This window comes from Rhipicephalus sanguineus, chromosome 5 (genome assembly GCF_013339695.2).
Source record: "Rhipicephalus sanguineus isolate Rsan-2018 chromosome 5, BIME_Rsan_1.4, whole genome shotgun sequence".
NCBI lineage: Eukaryota > Metazoa > Arthropoda > Arachnida > Ixodida > Ixodidae > Rhipicephalus > Rhipicephalus sanguineus.
The window spans coordinates 179,013,725-179,038,463 of NC_051180.1; the positions used below are offsets into that span (position 1 = coordinate 179,013,725).

At 45.9% G+C, this 24,739-nt stretch overlaps 1 pseudogene; it reads right to left on the minus strand.

Moving 5' to 3' along the window:
* LOC119395123 (uncharacterized) overlaps positions 1–23,115 on the minus strand; it is a 41,522-nt pseudogene extending 18,407 nt beyond the window's left edge.
* Positions 23,116–24,739: the final 1,624 nt, after the last annotated feature.

Consider the following 24,739-nt stretch of genomic DNA (forward strand, 5'->3'; position numbering starts at 1 on the left):
TCACTCCGTGGATATGCTGTGTTTTTTTTGCGCTTTCTCTTTGATGTTCACTATTTGTTGCAGAATTCAGCAAGCAAGGATTGTTCTCGATAAAGATTGTTGAAGCTTTGGAAGCATTTGGGGCAACCGTAACGCAAACCATTTTTGAAGGGGTGCATGCACTATACTCGCGGACAACTTGGCAATGAAGCGAAGGCTACAGAGCCACAATGCACGTGTCCTACCGCTAATGTAGTCCCACAATTGCGTCCGTATTTTCTGCGCGAGATATATAAAATACTCCTTCATTTTGTACATGTAGCTTTTTGAGACGAAACGCAGCGCTCACAAGCGAAATATTTGTATTCTTTTACTTTATACGTTGTCACTTTGCCTTTTTGCGTGCGTGAAAAAGTCGCGCCTTTTACCCGTACCTTAGACGCTAAGCAGCGTTTGCGTCGAAATGCAACGCTAGCCATCACTTTCCACGGCGTTACGAGACGCGCGCCAAACCGGACTACTTCGCGTAGCAGTACATGTGCAGACGCTCCGCCCCGTAGCTTTCCCTTCATTGCCAAGAAAAGTTATCCACGAATATAGAAATAACGACGACGCTCCAGAACTCGCCTTTTCGTTCCATATATCGCGGCGGCACATGTGGGCTTCGTGGACATATCACAGGCGCACCTTTGTACCCTTTCGTGAAGACGACGGCTTTACGCAGCGACACTTGCAGCGCGGTGTACCAGTTGCCTCGTGCCAGTACGTATGCGAGCACATTAGTGGAATGAAAAGGCTGGCTGGTATGCTTCTTAATACAAAATTATTGAATCAAAACAATAAAAGTAAAACGAACTTATCTGATAAACTGTCATGAGCAATAAGATAAGAGCATCCTGCTTCGCTGCTGTATGCAATATTTGCAAGTTTTACTGAATGATGCATTCGCCAGGAAATAAGGACATGCACCTCGCTTGTAACTTGTAGTTCAAGGTTTTCTATGGTTACTTACCTGGAGAGTTTTTATCTGGCTCGTATATCCTTCCAGGCATTCGACGAGTCCGTTGATCCTGTCCTGAACGGCCACCTTCTTCTGCGAGAGCCGTTCTAATGCACCGTCGAGTGATTGCCTGACCTTGCGAAGATCTTCGAGCACGGATTTGTTCTCGTTCGGAATAGCGGAGATCGTTCCTTCCACGCAAGAGCCGAGAGAGTGCTCCAGAATTCTCATCTGTGGCACAGCGCTGCCACATTTCTGACACGATACCTCATGGTAGTCGCAGTCGTTCTGGAAGTGTTCCTGCATTCACACAGCGCTTAGTGGTTGCATGGATGTATGAATTATTTTATGTCTCAAAAATATGACACAGAAATAAAAAAAGGAGTTTAGCGTATCGTTACAATCCCATCCAAAGGTTTTGTAAGGCTTTGTGCAGAATGTACTGTCCTATCTAATTAATGTATAGCCTGGCATTGGTTGCGTTTCTCATTCATTCATGCACGCAACCATTTTATATAATTGCTGTTTCCAATTGTTTTAGATATGCAGATAGCGTATATAGGATAGCAAGGCTAAAAGTAGAAATCTGATACCCGAAATAGGACCTGCAACTTGTACACTGTTGAACGAGTATGCAGCATACATGCAAACTAAAAACAACAGAGGCAGTCATTGTTTGTTTGGCTTCCGCAGCGAGAACGGGATCTAAGCAGTCACACACAGTACAAGAATATCAAAACATGTGATCTTGTAAGCGGCAAGCGCAGAGGGAACAGAGTTAATGAAATAGTTCGATAAACAGGAAAACGCTATGTACCTTTTGAAGAAAAAAATAACTAAGAACGCACGTTTCAGCAAAGTGCTTACAGGAACTTTTCATCAGAAGACATTTGATAACATGTAAGTATATCGCTCAACTTTATATCATTCTTTAAATCTTGATGCAATTTTCAATTTTTGAAGACATGAACTGCATACACGTTTGTTTAGAAAATTTGGGACTAATACTTAAGTTAAAATGGCTGTGCTTTAGATTATCTTGCCTGTTATTGCAGAGACATTAAATTAGACACTATTCATATAGCTCCTTTATGATACGTATACGTAGGAAGCTGCAGAACAAAGTGTTGGTAAATATATAGTACCGTGTGTTTTCAGAAGATGTCAGTGCAAAGTATCCGCGGTTCTCAATGCCACGAATAGCGCGCTTCGGTGTATCACTCAGTTCGCATCAGATTTATTTGTAGTGTCCTAGACTAGCAAACGCTACAGCGTATATTCCACTGCATTAGGGCAAAGTACAGATGATGTAAAAACCACGGCATATAATAGCCTCTAACATTGCACTAGTTTACCTATAGGCTTAGAAACATCGTTTTAAATTCTGCAGGTGTGCGGTTACCACCGCAGGTGCTCTTCAAATAGGACACATTGTAATTTGACAAGCAAAACACTCACTATTTGGAGCTCTTGTTAGGGAAGCGAAATCCTAGACGCACGTGTACTGTACGAAGGCAGTGCAATTTAAAGCGTCCCAGGTGGTGTAAATTATCCCGGGCACTTCATTAGGGCGTCTCTCATAGCCTTAGTCGCTTTGGGAGGTGAAATCCCATAAACCAACCTTCTTGGAGCTCCTGATTAGTTTATACAAGATCTAAAGCAAAGAAATGCAGTTGCACTCAACGTGAAAGCTATAGGAAGTGCGGAGCAGTGATTCGCCTGTCCATTAGTGACGAACTCAAGAAGCGTGTGTTGAGGGGCTAGTTGGAAAGACATTATCAAGTGAACTTGAACTGCGCTTGGGACGAGACAACATAGTAGAACTAGACAGGACGAACGCAGCCTATGAGCGTCGCTGAAGAATCTGCGTTTCTTCAGCAACGCTCGCGTTCACGGGCAAGCGCGCCCTGGCGTTCCAACCCTGCAGTCTGCGAGGCCTCCATGGCGTGAAAGAGAAACTTCATTTGTGATGCAGTGGTGCCCTCTCCCCTCGTCCTTTCCCTCCCACTCTCTCTCACATCACTCCTCTTCATCCTCATTTCACTGTTACGTCTTATTGCTATAGCATACAATACACGGCTATATTGTGGTCCACCCTCTCCCCTCCTCACCCTCACTTCCCTTTCCCGCACCTTTACGACACCACACTATACATGGCCATGCTATACACGGTTGTGCCTACGACATGAGTTGACAGTATATGATGAGAGCATACTCCCTTCCTCCTCTCCTGGCTCCTCACTTCTCTTTCCCGCCACCTTCCTATACATGGCTATGCTATAGGTGGCTGTGCTATACATGGTTCTGCCTGTCTAACGCCGTACATAACTGCGCTCTGCTTTACCCTTTCCCCTTCTCATTTCCCTCCTCCTCACCCTAACTTCCCTTTCTCACCCCCTTGGAATACGCGGCTATGCTTTGCATGGTTCTGCCTGCGTGACGCCATACTTGGCTACGCTATGCTTTACGCTCTTCCTTCCCTCAGTGCTTCCTCGAGTAAAGTGGCTTTTTGGGCAAGTTGGTAGATCACTGCATGTTGGTTTCATTGTTGCTTTCATTTCAAGAAAGGTGTAGAGGACGTTATTTGTGTGTATTCAAGCTGTATTGTAGTAGTTCTGATACAAATGTGAAGAACTTCAAGTGGATGAAAAGACAACTTGGCGCCAACAGGGACCGAACCTGCAACCTTCTGATAACGCACCCGATGGTCTGCCAATTTAGCTACAGTGGCGGTATTTATAGGGTATCTCTGTTCATCATGGGAGTGATACTCGGCGCTGCCCGGAGCCTTGACGGCTAGTGTGAAACACGTACTGTTTGCTTTTCTTTTTTAGGGGCGAAGCTTCTTAAGGCGGCACCCGTTCGTCCCTCGTAGTAGTGCGTAACCAGTCGTAACGCTAGTACCAGATCCTGACCTCCAAGGTGGTGCCAGTGGGAGATTTTTTCTGTGCGTTGTTGAACAATAAAAAATTCGCAGCGTGCACGTTAACTAAAAGCCGAATTCTTCTGTCTCTCATTCCCCATTAGCAGCCATTGGCATGTTCCAGTAGGAAACGTTAGTAGAAGTGTAAGTGTTAGCTAAAAGCCGACTTCTTCTGTGTCTCATTCCCATTAGAAGCCATTGTTTACCTCCAAGGTAGTGCCTGGTGAGATTTCTCCTGTGCGTGATTAAACAATAAAAATTTTGTTCAAAACGCCGTTGACTGATGAAATAAACCAACGAAAGATGCCAGATGTTTTCTAAAAGCAAAACGAAAAGACGCCAGCTGCTTAACGAAAGACGCCAGATGTTTTCTAAAGCAATGGTTTTCTAAACAATGAAAATACACAGCGTACATGTAAAATTAAAGTGAGCTGCAAGTCGTCATAACTCATCGAACCTTTAGTATAAACGCGCCCTATCTCACGTCGGTGATGATGTACTGGGCAGAATTCACGGAAGATTCACGGTTTACCGATTAACCTCCACAGCTTCGCCCACTCATCATCATTCACTCCGTGGATATGCTGCGATTTTTTTCTTGCAAGCTGGTTTCACGCAGCACGTGATCGCTTTACAAGCTGGAAGCTGACCAATAAGCCTTCTCATACTACCTGCAGGAATGAGACCCTCGCTGTGAATTAAAGAAGGCCAATTTAAGGGCTCACACACACACACACACACACACACACACACACACACACACACACATATATATATATATATATATATATATATATATATATATAAAACCTTACTTAAGCGACACTACAGCTCAAAAACCTCCACTCGTGCACCACGTGCAACTTTATGCAAGCTTGCAAAATATATTTCGCATTGGCAACAAACGTACAGTCAGGGACACAGGTACACAATCTTTCGAGATGCTGGAGTGCCGTTCGAAAGCTGCCTACGGGACGCCAGGAGGCGCAGCCCGCGCGTCGAGGCTAGAATCACTGGAAAATTTCAGAGTACCGCAAAGGTAGGCTGCACGCGGGCAACAATGGGCAGCGGCGGCCATATCCCTTCCGGACCGTCCTGCGCGTTGGTAGCGTGTGTTGAGAAGTGACCGATCTTTTCCCCTCGATGCCGTGTTACGCTCGGCGTAACTGCAATATGTATGTGTGTGTTTCTTCAAAAGGATATCAGAAGTGATTTCGAGTCATCGACAGTAATGAATCGACTGCGCGGTAAGCGGTGTAGCTAATGAAACGTGCGGCGAATGTTGCCATGTGCTCGCGAACTCTCTTTGTGGCTTCATCGGTCTCTTTTCGTTTCACGGCCAGGTGTGTTCGCAAGGTCCGGAGCTGTATAGTTGCATTAGCGTAATGACCGTACGGGATGCCCTTTATTTCGACACTTGGTAAACGTTGACTGTTTGCGCTAGCTTTGCAGTCGGTGTTCAGGTTCACTTCATAGCGCATTCGAGAACATTATCGAACATCGAGAACATTCAGCATTGCGTCCTTCGACTGATCGCTGACGCATACCTTACTTGCGCACCATGCTTGCTGTTCAGCTGGGTGCTATCTGTAATAGAAATGGTGCGTGTAAGGTAAGTGGAAGTTGTGCGTGAAGTATTTGTCTCAGTTCGGAACGCCAGCAGCCGAATGCACGGGCGAATCGGCGTGCGGTAGGTAAGGTGCATTTTATTTTGCGAATACATTGTCATTTCCTAACAGATACGTAGAAAATAGGCCATCAAAAATGATTGACGTCACTACTCAGTTGTTTCATTTCCTATTTTTTGTCTCCTTAATATTCCCAACGCTACAGTGCATTTGAAAATATTTTGCTGTGTTCCGACGAAGTTTTTTTTTTTTTTTTTTTTTGGGGGGGGGGGGCTTGCCAGCGCGTAAACAGCTAGGGTTCGGTTTCTGCACTGCTTTTAATTTCAACTTTTTTTTTCGTAATGCACTCTTGTTAAAACTTCCTCGGCACAGTGCTTTATGTTATTTTGATCAGAAATAGCACATCCCAAAAATTTTTAACGCGCATGCTACTGCAACACAGTACGTGTATACGAGCTAGGGCTCGCATGAAATCGATTCCCTCAATGCGTGGGAGGATAAGCCGTTTTTTTTTTTCTTTTTTGCTGTGACTATTTCTCACCCACTAAACAGTATTGTAAGTGTGTGCTCGGCGCAATGCAGCATTAGCAACATTTAAAAAAAAATAATAAAATACGCTTAATAACATTGCCTTATATCAAGTTTATCAACAGAGTTCCACGCTTCAGTTTTGCGCAGTGGCAAATGATCACGTGACAGTTGCCTTAAGGTACACAGGAAACAGTTATTATTATTTTGGTAGTGTCTATATTGCCGGCTGCCGGTCAATTATATCGGTCGACCGACAGTTCTTTCCTATTGGCCGCCCGCGACCATGTGACCTCTGCGGGACGGCCCCTTTCGAGCTTTTGTTCGTGTGTCGGATCGTACGCCATCGGCTGTCCGCACGTGTAGTCGGTAGCGGCGCTCCACGTGAACTTGGCTCTTTTTCTGGTCGCTGCCACTTGGTAACGCAAGAAGTGCACATTTCCTGCAGTCACAGTCAAATTGACGATGGACTGGCGGCCCCGCGATACCGGAGATGCCAGCCTCAGGCGTCCTTTGACTCCTCAAGTTGACCAGCCCGAACACCTGCGCCTTCGGGGCAGGCGCGCGGGCTAAACAGCGCGTGGCCGCGACAGCGGCCAGTAGCGCGTGTCGGAGACCCTGCCAACCGGCCATCGAGCGTTAGCGAAATGGCCGCACTCGCGAAGCGAGGGCGAAGCCACGATTAGGTTTCCGCGCCCGAAGGGCGCAGAGGGCCTTCACTGAGCAACAGGAAAATAATGTTTGTGGAAAACCATCGATGAAACGTCTCTCGAAGCCAGACAAAGCGCCTCAGTGACACGGGCATCATGCACAATCATGCACATGTATTGCCGGCACGACAGGCTCACCGGAAATGTGCCGGCAGATCAGTCACATGGTAATGGGCATCCAATAGGGAAAAACTTTTTTCCCGGGATAATATGCCGGCTGCCGGCACTATAGGTGCTGCCTATTATTTTAATAAGTCTTCGATTTCGCTCTCGTGCGTGACACACTTATAACTCGAAATGCATGCACAATCTGTTCAACAGATCGAGATATAAACAGCCAAGCAAATAGAAAGGTATGTAGTATGTAGTTTTCAATATCGCTGAACATAGCGAACCGTAAAGGTGAAGTGTCCTGTTGCATGACATCTTTTCCAGCAAAGTTTGTGTAGTTCACTCCAGAAAGGAGTGTTCTTCGAGGGGGGCGAATTCATTCCGCGGCCAACTATGCAGCCACGTACAACGACGCTCTTTGACGTTAATGTTTCCCACCCGGAATTCAAAAATATACGAAATTCCCGAAGTTGCTCACCAGCAACGTTCGGTTACTTGTGAGCTACTCTCTGGCACAGTGATGCTACCGAGGACTTCTGATTTGGAGCAATTTTTGGAGCAGCAAAATTTCCGTTTTGGAGCACTTTGGAGCAGCAAAATTTTCATCTTGGAGCACTTTGGAGCAGATAATTTTGCATCTGGGAGCACTTTGGAGCAGCGAATTTTACATCCTGGAGTGCAATACAGAAGCATATTGCATTAACATTCAAGCACCTGAGTATTATTATGGGGCTTTTATGAAGGCTAGAAATATTTCGATTCATTGCAAATCTCATGGAAAAAAATCATCTCAGGAGCATAGGCGTGCTCACTGGGGGGGCAGGGGGGGGGCGACCGCCCCCCTTCTAATCACCTAAGAGGGGGGGGGGGGCATAATCTGCCCCGCACATTGACCCTTGCGATAGCAATTATATGGACACTCTCGGCGGATTTTTGCCGTCGCCGTTGCCGTAATTTTCCGTATAAAGTCCAAATTAATAACATCACCACGCGCATTCTAGCCGCGGGTAAAAGCTCGCGAGCGCTGGCGACGAACGCGGCTGAAGCGGATATTAAACTAGCCGGCCGTCTGTACCCGCCGCACGGACAGCGCATGCGATAACATCTTCCCGCGTGCGGGCCTGCCGTCGATTGCTCATCAAACAGAGAGGAAACGCCCCGCCCGTCTTTCGTAAGGAGCATGAAGGGACGCCAGGGGAGCGGAAGGGGGGGGGGCATCGTTCGAAGGGCGCAGTCGCTTGCGCGCGCGCTATCTCGAGGCATCATGAGACGGCTCGTAAACTTGCTGTGCTCCCAATGCTTATTTCGCGTTTAGAGAACTCAGAGCAAGAAAACGCTTCGGTTCCTGGAGGGGCCATATTCCCTTAAACCAGCGTTTTGTTGAGTTACGCGAGAACGGATCCAAAAGAGTTAGCCGCTTCACTGTGGGCCGTCAGCGACGGGCCCGCTACTGACAGCTACGCATTTGCGGCTGCTCCGACCAGGAGATATGATTTTACTAATGAGATGACATTTTAAAAAAAGCAAGCAAAAAATTTGAATTGGAACCCTAGCACGTGAGCTCGAGAGGCCAGGGCCTTTTAGGGGGTATTTACCGCAGAGTGATTACAAACTCGGACGTGCTGGCGGAAGGAATTACGAAAAAGCTGTTCTGGATGAAGATCCATGGATAAAGTATATCTGAGGAAAAGTGTCGACGCGTTTCCACCGTTCGCGTGGTCTTCCATAAACGCGAAGCAAGGAAAATTCGATATTGTCCCATATATATATATATTGCGAGCGATCCCAGATTTCATTCCGCGATGTCCGGAAACAGAAGTGACAGACATTTTAGCGGCACTCATGTAGTTATTACTGAACATAGCTTTCCTTACGTGCAGTGCGACGCTTGAAACGAGCTATCAGCAGCGTTTGGACAGACGACGTCCGCCGATGAATCGCCGTCGCACTTTCTCGCTACCGATAGGCCTAGACGTCACGAGCCTCTGCGGAGAGCGCGTTTTGCTGTCGAGCCGACTTGTAGAACAGAAGCTGCGTCGGCACCGTGCATGGCATCGTGGCTTACTCGGAACGCACGCGCGAGCGCTATTTATTCAGCGGAATAATTCTTGGTCTATTGTTGCGACTTTATTGGCAGCCCCAAGATCGAGCTGCGAATGCTCTGTCGCGCCGGCGATGCGATTGCCGGTGATAGACGCCCCCAAACCCGAGACTTTGGCGCAGTTTGGCGCAATTTTTGTCGATATTATCAGGATGGCGCAGTAAATACGATTTGGCGCACTTTGGCGCAGTTGGCGCAGGAGTGGAATCACTGCTGGCATGAGGCGTTCAAAAAGCGACGAAGTACTTCTAGGGACCGTGGCACTGCTAAATGTCCGGCCACGCTCTGCATTCAACGCGCCTGCACCCAAAGCGCTTGGAAGGGATATGGCGGCGAGAGGTCTCGTGATGCGAGTAAGCCAATCGCGTCGGCGGCGGCGCGCGGAAAACAGGTGCGATACTCTGAAATTGTTCTAGTGACTCTAGTCGAGGCTACACTGGAAAACTACTGAGCGCATGCGCGTCCTATATTCGCTCGTTTACCAGCATCATCGCAGATTTCAAATGAGGCGCTGCTTATTTCACTCTTTGGCATGTGCAGACGCTTTTTACTGCTCGCCCTACTCGAGCCATGCGACCGTCGTGCACGGCGCGCGGTCTCTCGACTACTGAAACGGAACTTGTTCGCAGTTCCCGCTGCGTTTATCTCGCGTCTTTGAGGAGAGAAGTCACCGCCTGTTTTATTCTTCATCTTTTCAATGATCATTTCCTTGTTCTTGCTTGCCATAAACGCCTAGTTTGAAAACCGCGCACCGCCACCCAATCGTGACAAGCGCGAAAGGAAGAATTCTTAGGCAGCGTATTTATTGTAATGAAACAAAACTGAGGCTGAAAAAGAAACACTCTCCAGGCTTCACTGAGAGAGGTACGATTCCTAGTACGTGGTGAAATCGCCGCCAGCGGCAATGGCGCTTTTTTAAACGGCGTGGCATGCACTCGTACAGAGAATGGACCACGCCAGGTCAGTGATTTACCTTCAACGTTACTCGATTTGATTGGCTAGCAATATAATGTCCAGAGAAACCTTGGTAACTTCATCCCCAATCTTTCCGGTTCCAAATGCCGTCGAGGTTGCCAACCTACGACAGAAGAGTGATAGCACGCTTGTTCATGGAAGGTGTTTCACAGAGAATAGCCCGCCAGACTGGCCGTTCAATATCTGCCGTAGCCCGCACCATTCACGCATTTCACAACGAAAGGAGCCTTGCCGATGCCAGGAGCTCAGGTCGACCGACAGCTAGCTACCTGCGTCGGTGGCCGACCCCCCTCATGACTGCGGGAGAAATCGGCAAGGAACTTTCGCTGAATGCATCGGAAAGACCACCAGAGGACAGCTTAAAGGAATTGGCCTGCGATCCTGCGTGATTCCACAGAAGCCTCACCTATTGGCAAAAGAGCGCCGTAAACGGCCCGAGTTTGCTAACTCTATGGAAGAGTGGAGCATGGAAAATTGGTACGAAGTTATATTCTCGGACCAGTCCACATTTCCGAAGCGCTGGGACCAGCAGCGTCGAGTTTTCAGGAGGGCGAGTTGAGGGTGTGAATTTCTTATTCTGATTTGTATGTAAACTCTAATCGTTTTGTACGCAGAATAAGAACACTGAGGGTTGACTAGGAGGACAAGGCTGCTCTCCCTGCTCCTATCTGATGAATACACTGCATGAACCCATGAACCAATCCTTCAAGAGAAGCTGGAAGTTTTTGAGAAGCCAAATTTTGTTGGGTTTAACGTCCCAAAACCATGATATGATTATGAGGGACGCCGTAGTAGAGGGCTGCGGAAATTTCGACCGCCTGGGGTTCTTTAACGGGCACCTAAATCTAAGTACCTGGGCCTCAAACATTTTCGCCTCCATCGAAAATGCGGCCGCCGCGGCTGGGATTCGGTCCCACGAACTTCGGTTCAGAGTTTCTGAGAAGTGGTTAGATTTTACTGACAACTGCTCTCACTTAGACTCGTGGTTAGTACGGTTCGGAAACTTTTCACACTTGAGACTAAAGTTTGCTGCACTGAAAATATTGTTTTTAGTCACGCTACTGTTGATGCATGTTCCTAATTATGTCGTTCTACTGCTTATTTTTCCTGATCATATACGTCCCTTCATACATGCAAGCTGTGTTCGCCAGCAGTCGCTGCTTTGCGGCTGTCTGGGGTGCCATGATAAGAAGCGGGCTGGGTCCTCTGGTGAGAGCCTATGGACCCCTCGACTCGGACACATACGTCAACATCATTCAAAACGTCTTCTTGCCATGCGCCCTTGACGGGCCATTTCTGAACTGATCCTACTGGTTTCAGCAAGGTAAAAGTCGCATACACGCGTATCAGAGTGTGGGCGCTGTTCTGAGTGTTCTTGGCGTGCAGCAGCTGACATGGCCTCCAAAGGGAGCCGACCTAAACCCCATTGGACATGTGTGGGGTATACCTAAAGCAAACTTTTTGAGTCCGTTTGAGTTCGTGCCGTTTCAGTCCCCATCAGAGAATACCAAAGCGGACACGGTGTTGAAAGTGATCAAAACAGAGTAGGAACGGCTTTGCAGTGACACCATCGTGGTCCGTTTTCTGTACGAGTTCATGCCACGCCGTTTCAGAAGCATCGTCGCTGCTAGGCGGCGATTTCACCATGTGCAGTGGCCAACTCTCATGTCTAGAACGACGGAGCGTCGTGCTCGGAACTGCACGAGAGGCATCTGTAGTCGTAAATACGCCACATCTGAGCGTGCACGGCGCCAACGATGCGCCTCCCTTGCATTTTCAGTCATTGTTTATCACCACGGACGCAACAAACGCTTTAGCCGTCGAAAGCGCTCTGAACGGTTTAGCGCAAAACAAAAGCGAAGCAAAAACAAAAAAAAAGAAAAACGAAAGGAGCCGTTCTCGTTGTGATATAATACCACAAACCGAGAATACAGTTTACAGCGCCTCTGACGGCCAAAGCAGTTATCTCGGCCGCGGCGATAAACAAGGACGTAAACTTCAAGGCAGGCACGTAATCGGCGCCGCGCATGCTCAGATGTGGCCCGTTTCGAACTGCAAATGTCGCTCGTGCTCTTCCGAGCGCGACGCTCCGTCGTTCTAGACATGTTTGTTGACCACTGTACTAGGAATCGTTCCTCAGTCGGTGAAGCCTGGTCAGTGTTTCTTATTCAGTCTCAGTTTTGTGTCGTGAGAATACATACGTTGCCTGCAAGTTCTCTATTCTGCGCTCTGCGTCGGCACAATGATTACGAATGGGTGGTGGTGCGTGGTAACGCTCGCAGTCGAAGCACGCGGACCGGGTTTCTTCGAAAAGATGTTTTTATTGCATCGAGCAGTTTTCAACACCGAGCACGACTGTCGCATGGCTCGAGCAGTGCAAGCAGTGAAAAGCGACTGCCTGCGACCTGGATCAGAACAGATCCGGCAGCCGCGCGGGCACGCTCGCTAACGCTGTCCTGTTTTTGCTGCAGGCAACGCTCAGGAAACTGTATTCAACTGTCATAGGTAGCTGTGTACTACTGCGGCTGCGCAAGTCTACGACTGACATCACCACTTCAACGCATGGCAGGATCACCGTCTTACCAAGGCTAGCCAGGGGGGCGTTTCCTGAACCCTTCTAAAAGAGGACAGCACAGTTGGACGGGCATCAGAGCAGATCCGGAAGCCGCGAGGGCACGCTAGCCAGCGATGTCCTGTTTTTGCGGCACGAAAGCATCCTTTATCATTACCTATGTATGAACTAACACCTTTGACTAGAACGGCTGTGGGCCTGCTCTGGTGTCATCCGCTGTTTTCAGTGTATTATTGATGTTGTCATTTTAACGTTGTGCTGTCGTTTGCCATGGCTGGAAAGAGCGATGTGGAGGACACCGACACCGATGCGTTAGCGACCTTCACGAAGGCTTTGGGTGATAAAGCCCCTGGCAGCATAAAGGAGGGGGTGAAAGTGTTACTGGAAATGACCACTAAATTTACTGGTGCAATGAACGATCTCAGGTTAGAAATGAAGAAACTTGGTTCCTCGAACAATGGCACAAAAGTTGAGCTGGCATAAGTAAAGATGTCAGTGGGCTTTTTTAATAAGAGTTTTGAAGAATTTAAGGAGGAACTCCAACTCCAGTCGCTTCGACAAGAACTTGCAAAAGTGAAGAAAGATAATCTTGAGACTCTGAAGACAAATAAGAAATTGAGCAGTGAAATACAGGTAATTAGGAAAGAGCTAACAGAACTAAAGCAATATGTAAGAAGGAACAATGTTGAAGTGAAGGGTCTTCCGCTTGCGGAAAACGAAAACATGCTCGACACGATTGAGAAGGTTGCTAAATACTTGCGCGTTGAACACTCCAACAAAGAAATTGATGCTGCGCATCGCGTTCACAGGAAAAGTGACACACCTCCGAATATTGTCGTCCGATTTTTGTCACGGAATTCCAGAGACAACTTTCTGAGAGCAGCTAGAAAGCACCGCCTTAACACTTCAATGCTTGGTTTTGAAAATAACACGCCGGTGTATGTCAACGAACATTTGTGTGCAGAGAACAAAGTCTTGCTGGGTAAAGCCATACAGATAAAACGAGAGAAGAACTGGAAGTTTGCATGGGTATCCGATGGAAAGATACTAATGCGTAAAAGTGAGAACTCCCGAGCACTGCATGTGTCATGTATTGATGACCTTAATAAAATAAATTACCCTTTTTTATGGCTGAGGCTCGCACATCTAATCCAAAAGGAACAGGGGCGTAGCCAGAAATTTTTTTCGGGGGGGGGGTTCAGCCATACTTTATGTATGTTCGTGCGTGCGTTTGTATGTGTGCGTGTATATATACGCAAGCAAAACTGAAAAATTTCGGGGTGAACCCCCTTGGCTACGCCCCTGAAAAGGAAATATAGCTCTTTTCCACTGCAATACACGCAGCATAAGAAAAAATGTTAATCTTCTTCTCTCGTCTATCTCGCGGCATGGCAAACATTATGACGTAATAGCAGCTACAGAAAACATGGCTGAGAAAGGAAGAAACAGTTACCATACATCGCTATAAAATGATATCTCAGCCACATGCATCTTACTCTCGCGGTGGAGGCGTTGCTTTTTTCGTAAAAAACGGACTCCGCTTATTTTTTACTATCTGAATTCACATGCAACCTGACATATATAGACGCACTTTTTGTAAAGATAGAATGATCTGTCGTTGTTGGTGTGGTGCATCGGCCGCCAAACGCAGATACCAGCTGTTTTTTAGGTAAACTTAAGGGTATTCTGTCTACTCTGGCAAGGAATGGTCGTACTCGGGTTATTGTTCTTGGGATAGAAACCTTCATGCCTTTAGTGGTAGTTACAAATATTACGCTTACATATTAAAGTCATATAATTTCCGCAATCTAATCACTGCGCCTACTCGAGTGACAAGTACAACAGCAACCATTTTGGACCATGTCCTCACAAATATTCTTAACATAACAGCAGGTGTTATTAATGAGCCTGTCACTGATCACATGCCAACTTTTGTCACTGTGGATGGAGGGCCTATAAAAGATCATCAGAGAAAGATTACTTCTTATAGAATTGATTCCTTAAAGGTTCGTAATTTCTTACGCTGTCTTAGATGACACGAGGTTTATGATGATGACGTAGACCAGGAATTTGCTCATCTAATTAATGTTATCACGGAATCCGTACATAACTCGAAAAAAGTCGTCCGTAGACGCTCGTATGAAGCGCCAATCTGCCCTTGGATGACCCAAGGTTTATTAAGGGCGCTCAAGGCTAAAGAGTACTGGCATCATAAATGGAAACTCGATAAGCTCAATGCTCATCTACTACATGAGTATAAAACTGCTCGTAACAAATGGGTAGCCATTTCGCGTAAATGTGAAAAAGTCTATTATTCGAAGCTTATTGAGCAAGCTTCCGGTAACTCGCGGATAACTTGGCAAATAATAAACGACGCAATTGGGCATACTTGTGCTGAAAAAACGCTACCTGACAATGACATCAATACTCATTTTACAAATGTTGCTCCTTCATTAGCCAAAATGCTGCCTATTCCTAACAAAAGCGCTGTATGAACCAACTTCCTTACCAAATAGCTTCGTTATAAACAACATAGAGATGAAAGAAATTCTGCTTATTGGGAGTAAACTTGTAATTAGCAAAGCGCCGGGTCATGACGAGATTCCAGCGCGTGTTATAAAAGAGAACATTGATTTAATTGGAGAAGTATTGCGTAACCTATTTAACCACTCGTTACAAGCCGGTCAATACTCATCAATACTCAAGATAGCCAAAGCCACCCCTGTATGCAAAGAGGGAGATAGGTCTGATCTTTCTTGCTACCGCCCGATCTCTGTTCTGAGTGTTCTTAATAATATCCTCGAAAAAATAATTTTGAAACGTATGCTTTCCTTTTTGAGCAAATATCATGTGTTATGTCCGCACGAATATGGCTTCCGGCCAATGCGCTCTACAAGTACAGCAGTGCTAACTTTAAGCCAAGTTTTAAATACTGCCATCCAAGAAAACAAATTTGCCGCAGTGGTTTTTCTGGACCTCAAAAAAGCGTTCGATACAGTAGTCCATGACATCTTACTTTACAAATTATGCGAATATGGTTTTCGCAGAGCTATGTGAAATTTTTTCCAGAGTTAGCTTCAACGTCGGCAACAGATGGTAATTATGAATAACTTTACTTCTTCTCTGCAGTCCATACAAACAGGTGTGCCGCAAGGTCCCGTATTAGGTTCGTTACTTTACTTGCTACACACAAATCATTTGCCTCTAGTACTAACAACTGCCGAGATGCTGGTATGCTGATGATACTGACCCAATTATTACCGGCAAAAATCTGTCAGACATAGAAGAACAAATGAATATCGAACTAGCTAAGCTGGCCAATTAGTTTGCAGCCAGCAGGCTCACCATCAATGCAAAAAGATATATATATATATATATATATATATATATATATATATATATATATATATATATGTTATTCCACTCCCGTACAAATGCTAATCCGCATGATATACAACTCTACATCAGTAATTGCTCCCTTGAATGTACTGATTCTTTTACTCACCATTGTGTTGTTCTAGACAGCTGTTTAAATGGGAATATTCAGATAGATGCAGTCAGCTCAACACTAGCTTCCAGTTGTTACGCCTTTTTGCAAGCTCGAAAATATTTGGTACTACAATTTTGCGCATTTTGTATTTTGCTTTAGTGTCCTGCCACCTTCTGTACTCTGTTGAGTCCTGGGGGTCGACGTATAACTCTTTTGAGCCAGTAAGACGGCTGCAAAAATGGGCTATACGCACGATAACTTTCTCACGTTACTACGAACGTAGCAAACCACTGTTTTCTAGGTTGAAAATCTTACCATTTGATTATGTGCGGGCACTAAGATTAGCTACATGTATTAACAGTGTCGTTAGGAATAATGAACCATTTCCTATTTCATTACTGTGTATCCCCCGACGCCTAACTAGGAACCAAACTTTTAACAACTTTAATATACCTCCCACAAAAAACGCCTACAGCGAACGTCTACTACAGTATACCGGAGTGAAAATTTGGAATGGCATACCACATTATATAAAGAATACCCAGAACTTTTCCAGATCACTGAAGAAATACAACTTTGAAGTGTTTTTCTTTGCTTGAGGTGACTGCTACTGTGGGTTGTAATTTTTCATTATGTATATATATTGCCCTTAATGTATTTTGTGCTTTCTTTGAAAGACGTTGCAATAACCTTGTTCCCTTTATTAAGCTATATTTGATACTTGCATCTACAAGTTTCATTCTACAGTTCTGTGCGCCGCTAATAACCAAATTTCTTTGTTTAATGTACTTTCCTTTTTTCTTCAATCGAATTCAAGTGACTAATGTTAGCAAAAAAAAATTATTTCTTGTATGATAATGACAAATTTGAATTGTTTACTTCTGTTCATTTTAATTAGAAGTATTACAGTTTCAGTTATGTATACTTCCAATGGGACCTGCACTAGCCTTCGGCTATGGGACCATAGTTTGTGCGTATTTTGTATAAGGTATGTGTGCAATAAAGAATATTCATTTATTAAAGTGCCGAAAATGCAACGCCTTACGCGAAACCTGCGATCAGGCATGCAAACGAACGAATGTGGGACGCGCTCAGTAACTGTCCAGCGTAGCCTCGACTAGCCTCGACTAGAGTGCCTCGATGCGCGTGCCCCCGCTTAGAGTGGAGTCAGCTTTTGAAAGGGCAGGTGCCGCCTCCTCGGCCTTGGCAGCAGCATCGTCGCCATTTTGAATCCCTCGCCCGGACGCTTGTGCGTGGCGCGCGTGCTGTTGTTAGGTCGGTGCTCGTTTACCTCCAGTTTTATGCGCTCGCTACCGTCACCATGGCCGGATGTTGCGTGCTGCAATGCACCAATCATTCCAGGAACGCTGGAAGCGGTATTGTTTTCCAAGAGACCCGAAAAGAAGGCTTCTTTGGACAGTAAAAATCAAACGTGACAAGTGGCATCCGACGAACACATCAGCCAATCCCAGCGTCGAGCGTCGTCACTGCTCTTATCGCAACTGGGAATATCCACGGCGCGTATCCTTTCGCAACAACGCTTCCGCGCACGTGCAGAGCTCTCAGATTGCATCTGTGGTGCGTCACAGTGTAACTATTGCTTACTGTCAGTGCTCGGGCCGATTGAGGAGTGCATGCGCGCCCGTGTCCTAGCCATCGCCGCTGCCAAATCCGGCGACAAACCGCCTTCGCCGGCAACGTCTATTCCGTAACGCATAGCTCGGCCGCGCGAGCGTCTCGCCCAAACTTGAGCTTGGATTCCCTATTTCGAGTCGACATGCAATCAAAACTTGTGCAGCCGTCAACTTTGCGTAAGAAATGGGCACACTGATATCATCTGTGTGCTTAAAAGATTTTGGCTCACGTGTGCATGAATCCTGCGTCTTACTTCGTAAACATTCCTTACTGCACTTGGTTGGTCCTGTATCTGCCTTTGATTTTTGCTTTGACTTTTTTTTGTGGTGTGAAATTTATCATGGAATATATTATGTGTAATTGCCTGCAGATGACATCCTCTTTTTTTTTCTAATAATAATTATGTGTGGGAATTTACGTCCCAAAACCACGATATGATTATGAGAGACGCCGTAGTGGCCGGCTCCGGAAATTTCGACCATCTGTTGCCACCTAAATCTTTGTACACGGGCCTCTGGAACATCGCCTCCATCGAATTGGGGCCGCTGCGGCCGGGATTCGATCCCGCGACCATCGGGTCAGCAGTCGAGCACCATAACCACTAGAAAACTACGGCGGGTTCTTGTCTTCTATATTCTTTTCCGTGGTTTAAGTACGCCTTCTGCGTCGTCTGATGTGTGTAGTTAAACCTTTTTTTATTCTTCGCTGTTTCTCTGTTTCAAGGTTACCTTTTCGTCCTGTCCTAAATCAATACGTTATTTTCTTTAAATCATGCACGATCATTGTGAAGCGACTAGTGGCAGGCTTTAGCAAATTCTGCCATGGAGCACTTTACTTGTGTAATTGCTTCTGTCACCCCAGTATTAATGCGCACAAATAAATGACCTGTACACTGGATATGGGAACGGCAGGCGTTTACACACGCGCGCGCGCACACACACACAGACATTCAATATTTAAATTATTTGACAAGCATTATTTATTTATTTATTTATTTATTTATTTATTTATTTATTTATTTATTTATTTATTTATTTATTTATTTATTTATATTGTAAGCCATGAAGGATCATACAGGAGCGCACATACAAACAGTACTCGCGAAGCATCTATACAAAGAATACGCGTGAAAACAACAAGATGGGGCAGCATTGTGTGCGGTAGACACACTATGTCAGTAAAAAAAATACAAGAAACAAAGTCAAGTTATACAATGAGTACCTCCTGGAAAACCAGTTAATGCAAGAAAAACGCACAGTGTCCCTTATGCATTCACTACAGATGACTCAAAGGCGAAAGCCATCGTCGTCGTCTTAAGTTTTTTTTTCACACCTAGCGCGATTTTGCATTGCCTCCAAGATTGGAGGCACCTAGCTCTTTTGGTTTTGCACTGCCTCCGTGATCTGCACACTTTTGACCAAGCTACGATGTCACGTGATAACGGCATCATGTGAAGTGTCGTCAAAATTTGTGAAGTCATGATGACGTCATCACGCGACAATTTTTTGCATCCCTCGTCCCCGACGCCGCGGTACGCTGACGTCGTAGACGCGGGACGCCGACGGTCAAATTTCGCGTTTGATGAGACATTTAAGGCTTTCGCCTTAAAAGATACGTCTACCACGGTGGTATAGTGGTTAGGTGCTCAGCTGCTGACCCGCAAGTCACGGGTTCGATCCTGGCCGCGGCGGTCGCATTTAGGTAGAGGCGAAATGCTAGAGGCCCGTGTACTCTACGATGTCAGTGCCGGTTAAAGAACACCAGATGGTCAAAATTCATGGAGCCCTCTACTACGGCGTGCCTCATAATCATATAATAGTTCTGGCACGTAAAACCCCAGGCATTATTATTAATAAAAGAGACAAATGAACGACGCCGTGCATCTAGCTGCCGCGCTAAGTGCAAAACATTATTGGAAACACTCAATAATATACATGCAATTGGGCATGCAAAAAAAAAGAGAAAGGCTGCAGATACAGAAAAAGAAACTGCAGATACAAAAAAAAGAAGAAAAAACGCATGGATACGGCGCGTATGCAAAACTTTATGGCATGCTACACAACGTATTCATCGTGATAAGGACTCAAGGTGCAACTAGAGTGCCGATACAGTAGCGGCCACAGATTGTGAGAAGCAAGAAATGTCAGCAATGATAAAGAAGCTTTTACTTCGTTTTATGAGGATATTTGCACCATACTGCCCTTTATTCTGTGTACAATATGTATGATGCCATTTATAAAAAACGAGTAAATTCTTTGTAAACTTAGCAAAATGAGCCATCTTAATAGCGCTTAGGTAGCTTCGCAACATTGAAATGCGTGTGTTGAGATACATATACTGCTGCTGCTGACATGTATATAAATACTTTAAACGATTATTTATGTACTCGGAATGCAGAGCTTACGAGAAAATTAAGTAAAGCTTTAGAATTTGGCCTTTCCGGCGTAAGGAAGAGGATTTGTTTTCAACATAACTGAGTCTACGTCCAGCTCTAGCGCATAACACATGCAAAGGCCGTCAGCTTACATGAATTACATGGTTCTTTAATAAGCATTTAGTAAACAACAGCAATAAAAGCGGTCCAAGCTTCAAAAAAGGAAAGAAAAAGAGAAAGCTCGCTAGCGTGCACTTATTTCCGGACGTATCCGCGCACCGCAAGCGCGTTGTGTAGTGCGTTTCGCATGCTGCCGCGCTGCGGCGGGATTCGCGATGGCGGCCGTCGTAGCAGACGACGCGGCTGTCCTCACCCTCGCCTCGACGCGCGCGATGCGCCTCCTGGTGTCCCAGAGGCAGCTTTCGAATAGCACTCTGGCATCTCGCAAAGTTTTGTCTGCGTCTGTACATATAGGCAGCGCCTGTTAAGGTTTGCAAAGATAGAAGTGAGAAACAATATACGAACATTATTGCGTACATACGTACATTTTGCGAAGCAGCCTCCTTCTGGTTTTTCAATGAAATATATCTGGCTATAATGTTTCGCATTTGCGCACAAAGGTGTATTACATCAATCAATCAATCAAAGCCCGGTCTTCGCGCAGTTTACAGCAATATATGGAAAAGAACTCGGCACCTGCGCTAGCGTATATGATATCAGGCTGCTAAGCACGACAGCGTGGTTTCGATGTCGCTCGTTTGTTCAGATTTAGGTGCATCATTTGGACCCTGAGCGTCCCGAATTTAATGTCGGAATCAATGAAGTTTCAAAGCACAAACGTCAAATGGACAAAAATGTTAAGTTGTACAGCTTGCCTCATGATCAGCCACCGTACTGCACTTGTCAATTATGGAAGAATCTCGATATCTAGATGTTTTAAAATGCACTACGCGCAGGTTACTCTTGTCTTCAATGCGGTGGAACGCTGTGTTTTGTACAGCAGCGCAGAACTACAGCAGTGCACAACTAAAATGAGACGTTGAACCGTAATGTAACATGAACTCACACACAGTTATTTCCCCATAAAATCAGTGCTATAGCTCATCAGAGACCGCTATGCCGTGCAAACTCCCGTTTACAACAACTGGCAACCTAGATTCCCTAGCTATAATGGCAGTGCACTAGTGAGACAAAAAAATCCATGCATATCCACGAAGTGAATGATGATGAGTGGGTGAAGCACTGGGAATCGTTCGGTAACCGTGAATCTCCCGTGACATTGCCCACTCGCGCATGTATGAGTTACAGCGCGTGTGTACAGCTATGTACAATGTGTTTCATTGGTGATAACACGTATGTCGTGTCCAGTTGTGGATTCCGTTATGCCTTCATTATTACTGCTTTGCGGTCCTGAAATGTAGAGCCAATGGTTCCTCGATCGGATCTACCCTGAAGTTGGCAAAGACGAGGTCGCGTGGCGCCGCGCCCGAGAACGGTCTATTCTGGGACAATGTGCGCGCTACGCGCGCTCTGTAGACGGTTTTGCGCATGTTGTCACCTGTTAATCTATGCGTTTGTTTTCGAGCAGCTTTCGTGCGGCGCCGCGCCGAGTACGGTCTATTTCTAAACCATATGCGTGCTATGCTCGCTCTGTATACACGGTTTATGCACAGCTGTTTTGCACCTGCGCTTCGACTGTAGACTACGGCGGACGGACGGACATTGTGACGTCTTAAGGTGCTTCGCCCCTAAAACGCAAGGAAAGCAATAGTACAAACAGGGCAAGCGCGATCTAACAACTCTTTGTTTCACACAATAAGAAATGCTATTCAAAGAAAGAAGACGAAAAATACAGTTGGTGTACCAGTTGCAGGCCATGGTAAAAATCAATCTCAGTCTTGACTCCTCATGTTTACCGAGGTGTACCATTAGCTTGCTTTTGAGTAAAAGCTACATTATCAGCAACTGTTGAAATCGATGATTCGCTAACAAACATTGAGCGCCAATCAGGTGCAGGGAAGGCTTGAATGATTTATTTGGTGTCTGTAGATCACGAGACAACGGCTGTGCACGCAAATTTTCGCTCACGCTCACACGAGCTGCCATATGTAGCAAAGTGCCATGGATGACTGACCTGCTGACATTCATAGCGATATTTTTGTATAGTTATTAATTCAAATTATAGTGATCGATTTAACAGCAACGCTATAGCTGATAATATTAGACGTGAGGTCTGAAGACAGATTGGTTTGTCCCCTGGCTTGTGTCGTACACGTGCCACATTTTCTTTTCTCCATGTGTATACACATCTCTCTTGAATCTGTCAAACAGTTTTTAACTCGCTATTGGCTCTTTCGTGCTCGTATATTCCTAGCGGTTTTTCGTTCGTTTGTGTGTCTCCCTAGCACGCTGCAGAGTGTAGCTGCGTGCAGAGTGTAGCTGCCCCGAAAATAGCACTTCTAGATTCACTCGTGCATCACCAGAGCAGGCGCACTGCCTCTGAGTGATGCGATCTCCTTGTGATAGGAAGTCGAGTTTTAAGTAAACTTCAATGTGTTAAGTGTGTGGTGTGTTCCCTACATAAACATTTTCACCATGCTACTGCCGTAGTCTAGTCTTAGCTGCTTTTGTGCCACTAAATCCAACAACTTACCGACACACCGACTGACACAAACACTGACTGGCTGAACTAAAAAAAAGGAAAACCATCCAACCAACCTACTTCTAATGTATAAATCGATATCATGACTAATACCTCAAAGTCAGTGATGCTGCCCATGAAGCTACAACCGTGTCTCGCATTCAGGCAGAGCACCCTGCGGTCATCCAATTGGTCCCTTTTGAGCTCCAGTGTTTGCACTTGCTCCTGGTTTATCTTTCTTTTGTCCACCGGGCAGGATTGGTTCTTCGCCTGAACCTGGTCATAGCAGACCTTGCAAAATACATGCGAACAGGGAAGCAGCATGGTTACACGTGCCACGACACCGCACAGATTGCAAACCCGGATGTCCGGGTATGTGTTCGACGAATTGCAGTGGCCTCCAGACCAGCACGCTTCCGAAGCCGGCGAGGTAGCGGGTAGTCGCCATAGTGCCCTGCGAAGAGACCAAACGCGCCCATAAATTTCACGCCCGACCACTGGCGTAGGTAGCGGGGCGGGGGGGGGGGGAGGGTTCAACCCCCCGACATTTTTTTTAATTTTGCAGGTTTGTATATATACGCAAACATACAAACGGGCACGAACGAACATTTACAAAGGGTCGTTGAACGACCCACTCCCTCGAAAAAGTTTTTGGCTACGCCAATTCGCCCGACTACCGACGTCCCAAGAAGCCATAAAATTAGCGGGCTGTTGAAAACGAACAAGATCCTTGCTATAAAGGCTAGGTATGCCTAACAAGCTTTTATACAGGTCTGAAAGTTAATATACAGAAAACTAAAGCACTGTTCAACAGTCTCGGAAGAAAACAGCGCTTTGCGATAGGTACCGAGGCAATGAAAGTGGTAAAGGAATACGTCTACTTAGGAATGCGTGTGACCGCGGAGCCCAGCCTAGTGACTGAAGTACTTAGAACAATACGAATGGGATGGAGCGGCTGGCATTCTCAAATTATGAGTGGTAGTTTACCACTATCACTCAAGTGAAAAGTATATAAGAGCTGCATCACACCGGTACTTACTTTCGGAGCAGAAACTTGGAGGCTTACAAAGAGAGTTCAACCTAAATTGAGGAACACGCAGCATGCAATGCAAAGGAAAATGATAGGCGTGACAGTAAGGGACAAAAAGAGAGCAGAGTGGGTCAGGGAGCAAACGGGCGTTAAGGACATCTTAGTCGAATTCAAGACGTGGAAGTGGACCTGGGCAGGGCATGCAACGCGTAAGCAAGATAACCGCTGGTCATTAAGAGTAACAGACTGGATTCCAAGCGAAGGAAAACGCGCGAGGGAGAAAGAGAAAGTTACGTGGGGACATGAGAGAAGTTTGCGTGGATAACGTGGCCGCTGCAAGCACAAGATCGGGTTGATTGCCGAAACGCGGGAAAGACATTTGCCCTGCAGTGGGCGCAGTCAGGCTGGTCATGATTATGATGGTGTCTAACAACTGCAGGCGAGGAGGAATGAGAGAGAGAAAAAAAATCGACATGGGCACTCCACATCAACCAGATGGCATCGAAGTATGATTGAACGTTCAGGCACTTAAAGCGATATTTTAAACCTACCTCAACCTACCTCACCATGAAAAAAAAATTGTGACTTACGTCAAACCTACGGGTGTGCGAATATTGGAAAATTTCTAATAACGAATCGAATAGCGTTGTACTCGATTAGGTGCTCGAATCGAATAGGGCATATTCGAAATGCCGAATATTTTTCGAATATTCCGCAACAACGAAAAATGCATCTTGAAGACTACAGCGCACAAAGACGGGGACAACAGAAGAAAGCACAAGACGAAGCACCGAACTGCAAGCCATCCTTGTGACGAAATATGCTCGAAGGAACGATACGTTGGAACAGCGAGGGGCAAGGCTTCTTGTTTTCATCATCAAATTATCGACATGCGTGCAGCCTAGGTACCAGTGTCGCCAAAGCGACACTATCATCCGTCCACTGTGTTCCCCATAACATTCGTGATGATGTTAACGCATGAAAATTGCTTTATATTTGTGTATCAGTATTATTTAGAAGCCGTTGATAAAGTACCACCTTG